We start from the raw sequence: 6,041 nt of genomic DNA, 5'->3' as shown, positions 1-6,041 counted from the left end.
ATGTTGCGAGCTTGTGTTATGGAGTTTAAAGGTAATTGGGACAATTATTTACCTCTGATGGAGTTTGCTTACAACAACAGCTATCAAGCTAGTATCGAGATGGCACCATATGAGGCTTTGTATGGTCGAAAATACAAGACTCCAGTATGTTGGGATGAGGTTGGTGAGCAGAGGTTAAAGGTGGCTCAAGATAGACAGAAGAGTTATGTAGACAAATGTAGGTGGGAACTTGAATTCGAAGTTGGTGATAGAGTTTTTATACAGATATCTCCTTGGAAAGGGGTGCTTCGATTTGGGAAACGTGGAAAGCTAAGTCCACGTTACATTGGGCCATATGAGATCATCGAGCGCATTAGTCCATTAGCTTATCGATTAGCTCTACCACCCGAGTTATCCAGAATCCACGATGTATTTCATGTCTCAATGCTCCAAAAGTACATATATGACCCGAGTCATGTGTTATCGAAGCAACCAATTCAGTTGAAGGCAAATTTGACTTACGAAGAGGAACCAGTGGAGATACTAGAAAAGAAACACCAAGTTCTGCGTTCTAAGACCATTCCTCTAGTAAAAGTACAGTGGAGAAATCATACAAAGGAATAGGCTACCTGGGAACGCGGGGACTTAATGCGAGCTCATTATCCCTATCTTTTCTTATCAGGTACGTAAATTTCGAGGACGAAATTTTTATAAGGGGGGAGGATTGTAACATATGTGAATTTAAAATAAAATGAGGTGGTTAAGGATTTTATTAATAAACAAAAGAAGAAGCTGGAAAAAATAGAGCAAAAACAGAAGCCACACGTGTGTGAGAGAGTGAGAGAGAGAAGCTGTCAACCCGACCCGAAAACCCGATCTGAACCGCGAACGTGACCCGATCGTATCTTCTGATTCTGGCTATCCCACCGATCAAGGTTGGTATCAATCTGAAGCTTAAAAGCTGACCGTCATTCCCCTACCATCCTTGCCGCCGAAAACCAACCGGAACGCCGACGATCGAAGCTTGAAACCCACGATTGTTTCACTTTGCCCCGCCGGGATTTTTGCCGGTTTTGGGTGACACCACCAGTTGGATTTTGTTCCTCACGACTCCCTCTTCCATTTCCGACCATCCATAGCCACCGAGAGTCACTGTTTTTCCGTCGATCGATTGTTGGAATTCACGGCTGCCGACCTAGATTCTAACGTCGTTGCCGCGCGTTGGAGCTCACCGTCGGTACCATTGAACTCAGCGTGATTGGAACTTTCAGATTTGAGCTTCCCAGCCAGCGTTGACCAAATTCCGGTGACCGTTGACCGGCAAGGGCATTTCGGTAATTTCACACTCCGAGGGCAATTTTGTAATTTTTGAGCCTGTGGATATTTTAGTAATTCTTGGAATTGAGGATTGGATGTAATTATGATTCTGAGGGTAATTTGGTGATTTAAGATTTCAGAGTATTTTAATGATTTACATACTTGAGGGCATTTTAGTAATTTTACCGACACGGGAGTTGTAAATTATGGATAGATGTTCGTTTCGAGTTTATTGAATAAATTTAGTACTAATTCCGATTTACGGAAAATAATTATGTCGTTTCCTTGATTTAGGAGGATCCACGAGCGAGAACCTATCCACGGACGTGGACGATAACTGAGCGTGAACACCGTCACGGTGAGTGGAATATACAAAACCTATTTTCATAGTTAATTATGATAGTAAAGTATGTTTGCGAAATAAGTATTTTAAATGTTCTGATTTAATGATTTTCTCGAAATTGACTTTATTCATGCATTGATATTTTGTTAAAGTGTTTGATTAATGATTTTGCGTATTGACTTTGAATAAGCATGATAGTATTTTAATGATAAGAAAAGTTGATTCAAATGTGGTATGATTTAAAAATATGGTTAAGAGGTATGTGAATATGAGTGAAATGATTGTTTTTGAAATCATTAGACAATACCCTTCCCCTCTAGATACAATGATACAGATGATATGAGATGAGAGGCCTTTGGGGCCCGTCTGAACACACATAAAGGCTTTGGGCCGTGTGTTTGAGCGTTTCTGCCTTTTTGGGGGCATGTGCATGTGGTATGATGATTACAGAGATACATGTTGAGTGTTAGAAAATGCATATTTATAAAGGAGAAACCCGTCATTTTACATTTCAAGTCTTACTAACAACCCTTACTTTTATGTATTTAACCTTCTTGTGATTTAATTACATGTGTTTTATTTTAATTAAGTATTTTATGTATTTTAGGGGCATTATAGTCATTTCACAATAAAGGAGAGATCAGACGGCAAAACGGACATCACTTTTGAACTCAGGACAGTCGAAAACCTTAGGAGGAGCATAAAAGGAAAAATGGCACTATTCATATGTACGGTACTATTCACGTGTACGGTACTAACTACGTTACTGTTCACAACACTGTTCACATAGACGGATCGATGACGTGGCATTGACCGATGATGTGGCATTGACTGATGAGGTGTCACGATCCTGTTGGGCTAAAATTCTTATGTACTGTTGATGGTGACGTGGCAGCATATCAGTGGATGAAAAATCTCGCGTACGGTACATGCATCACACAGGATTATTTTCAATCAAACCGCGTTACTGTTCATCCGAGTCAAACCGTGTTACTGTTCATCCGCGTGGTCAAACCATGGACTGTTGACTGATGACGTGGCGCAATCCTGAGCGTCCAAACTATTTTTAATCCGATGGCCATGATTTACTCCATGTATCTATAAAAAGGGGGCCTCTCCCCCCTAATTTGATATCTCTGAATCCAATTTTGGGATCCATTTTCTGTAATTCCTTCTCCATCTTGTATTTTCTTCGTATTTTAATAAATTCCCATTTTACCCCTAGTTCAATTATGAGTGGCTAATTTTCTTTCAAGCTTGGGTTGAAGGTGAAGTCTCAACATGTGTCATGGGCTTTAATTTGGTAAATTTATTTTCTCTTCCCCTCTAGTTTTTGTGGATGTTTTGACTTCTCGTCGACAAATAATACTAATCTTGTCTAGTACCGCCTTGGTTTCACCGGCCCTCTGGTACAAGGTTATTATTATTTGGCACGATAAGCCCTTAGCACCATATTAATTAGAGCGCGGTTCATGAGGTGTGGATTCCCCCCTTATGATTTAATTGGCATTAATACGGATTATTTAGCCCATGATGCATGTTGATACGGATCCAGATACCCAAGTACGTCAATTTAATAGATTTTCTCTTCAATTTATTCTCTCCATTGCAATTCCAATTTTAGAATTTATTCTCGCCATTTTAATTTAAGTATTAGCATATTCCAAATCATTTCTACCATAAATCCAACTACCCATTTACAAAATTAATTCTATATATAATTAAAATCCACCTCCTCGTGGGATCGACACTCGTCATCATTAGTCTATACTACAATAGATTTGTGCGCTTGCGAGTACATTAAAATTTGCACAACAAGTTTTTGGCGCCGTTGCCGGGGAGGTAAGTAATTTTAATTCATAGAATTAATTTTTGTGAATAATTTCTTTTATTTGTTTTCTTGTATTTTTTTTATTAAAAAAAAAAAGAAAAAAGTGAATCTACATTTAAAGGTTAGTATTTCTTTTCTTTTTCTCTTTTTTAAAATTCTGTAATTTAATTTTCAATTGAATTTTTTTGTTGTTGTTTAACTTATTAATTTATTTTTAGTTAATTTAATTTCACGTATTTGTTTTTGTGTATTTTTATAGAAAGGTTTTAATAGCGCAATAAGGTTAGTATCATAATTTCTCCCTCTTCTTTATTTTTATTTGTTTTGTTCCCATCTTTATTTTATTTTATTTGTTTTGCATGCATGGTCGTAGGTCATTATTTCCTAATCTTGAACCTATAGACCTTGAATTAGAAAAAACACTTCGCACACACAAACAAATTAAGAATAAAATGGATTTGCAACCACAGGAGAGGCCATTTAAGGACTATTTTAGTCCCTTAGCTAATTTGAGCACATCATGCATAAGATACCCAAATGTAGCTGCTAGGAGTTTTGAATTAAAACCTAGTGTGCTAAATTGTCTCCCCACATTTTATGGCCTAGAAAATGAGGATCCATATAATCATCTGAATGATTTTCACGCTATTTGTCAAACATTTAAATATGAGAATTTTTCAGACGATGATGTTAAACTTAGATTATTCCCATTTTCTTTAAAGGATAGAGCTCGTTCATGGTTAAATACATTGCCTGCCAATAGCATTTCATCATGGGAACAAATGGTTACAAAATTTTTGAATAAATATTTCCCAGTGCATAAAACCAATGCTATTCGCAGAGAAATCTCGGAGTTTACCCAGAGAGAGGACGAGCAATTTTTCGAAACATGGGAGAGATTCAATGGGCTACTTTTGAAGTGTCCACATCATGGGTACGAGAAATGGCACCAATGCCAATACTTTTTGGAGGGATTATTGCCGAATGTGCAAGAATGGCTAATGGCAACAAGTGGAGGAGAGCTAATGTCAAAAAGTGCATCAGAGATTTGGGAATTCTTTCAGCGACAAGCGGATAATTCCCAACAACGGAGTCGATCACTCAGGAATACTAGACGAATTAAGGGAGTAAATGAGGTTCAAATTGGCGAGTCAACTTCGGGAATCAAAGAAGTCAAGGAGATGGTTGAAGGTCTTGCTCGACAAATAGCATCGTTATCGACTGCTAAATCAACAGAGCCACATGACCATGACTCATACTCAGATCAAGCCAATGCCATAGGTGTAATGAGAAAGCCATCAAATTACAACCCATACTCCAACACATATAACCCTGGATGGAGAGACCACCCCAATTTTTCATGGTCTCAAGGATTCCAACAGAATGGACCAGCAGCTCCAGCTCCACCAATTCCACAAAATCCTCAAGCCTCTCAGCCCCCATTTAGACCATACAATCAGAACCAGAACTACTCTCAACCCAGACCATGGGAGGATTCATTCCAAAATCTCAAGAATCTTACTCACTCTACGATTGAGCAACAGAACCGCACCATTGATGGACTACGAAATGAGTTGAGAGCAGGCTTCAACTCACAAGCTCAATCGGTTTCAAGCCTCAAGAAGATGGTGGGACAACTTGCCTCTTCAGTTCAAACTTTGGCAATGACCGTTGAGAAAGGTAAGTTTCCAAGTCAACCAGTGCCTAACCCTAAAGGAGTGCATGAAGCAAGTACCAGTTCACCACAGCAGCATGGAGAGGTCAAAGCAGTCATGACCTTACGAAAAGGAAAAGAAGTCGACAACAAAGTGGAGATGCCGGTGACAAAAGAAAATCAAATTGTACCTGTGAATGTTGAGGACTCACCACCGGAAGAAAAAGAAGAAACCAACCCACGAGAATATGTTCCTAAAGCTCCATTTCCTCAGAGGTTAGCAAAAGGCAAAAAGGGAAAATCCACAGGTGAGATTCTTGAAATCTTCAAACAGGTAAGTGTTAACATCCCTTTGCTTGATGCTATTAAACAAGTTCCATCTTATGCCAAGTTTCTTAAAGACCTTTGTACTAAAAAGAGAAATATGCATGTTCAAAAGAAGGCATTTTTAACAGAAAACGTTAGTTCTATACTCCAACATAAAATTCCTTTAAAATGCAAAGACCCAGGCTCCCCCACTATCTCATGTAGTATAGGGAACCACACAATTGAGAATGCTTTGTTGGATTTAGGAGCTAGTGTAAATTTGTTGCCTTATTCTGTATTTGTGAAACTTGGACTTGGAGAATTACACCCAACTCCAGTGGTGTTACAGCTTGCAGATCGGTCCACGAAAATACCTCGTGGTATTGTGGAGGACGTGCTTATCCAGGTAGACAAGTTTTATTTTCCTGTTGATTTCATTGTAATTGACACTCAACCAATACAGGATTCAAGGAAGCACATCCCCATTATTCTAGGCCGACCTTTCTTGGCAACTGCGGATGCTCACATTCAATGTAGGACTGGAAATATGCAGTTGTCCTTCGGCAACATGACTATGGAGCTGAACATCTTCAACATTGCCAAACAACCTT

At 38.8% G+C, this 6,041-nt stretch overlaps 1 non-coding gene across 1 annotated transcript; it reads right to left on the bottom strand.

Moving 5' to 3' along the window:
- Positions 1-4,303: 4,303 nt before the first annotated feature.
- LOC127900186 (small nucleolar RNA R71) lies at positions 4,304-4,407 on the bottom strand. Its single transcript, XR_008052200.1, has one exon. It is a non-coding gene; the product is annotated as a small nucleolar RNA R71 (small nucleolar RNA).
- Positions 4,408-6,041: the final 1,634 nt, after the last annotated feature.

The sequence above is a fragment of the Citrus sinensis genome, chromosome 9 (assembly GCF_022201045.2).
Source record: "Citrus sinensis cultivar Valencia sweet orange chromosome 9, DVS_A1.0, whole genome shotgun sequence".
NCBI lineage: Eukaryota > Viridiplantae > Streptophyta > Magnoliopsida > Sapindales > Rutaceae > Citrus > Citrus sinensis.
This window is presented reverse-complemented; position numbering and strand designations above follow the sequence as displayed.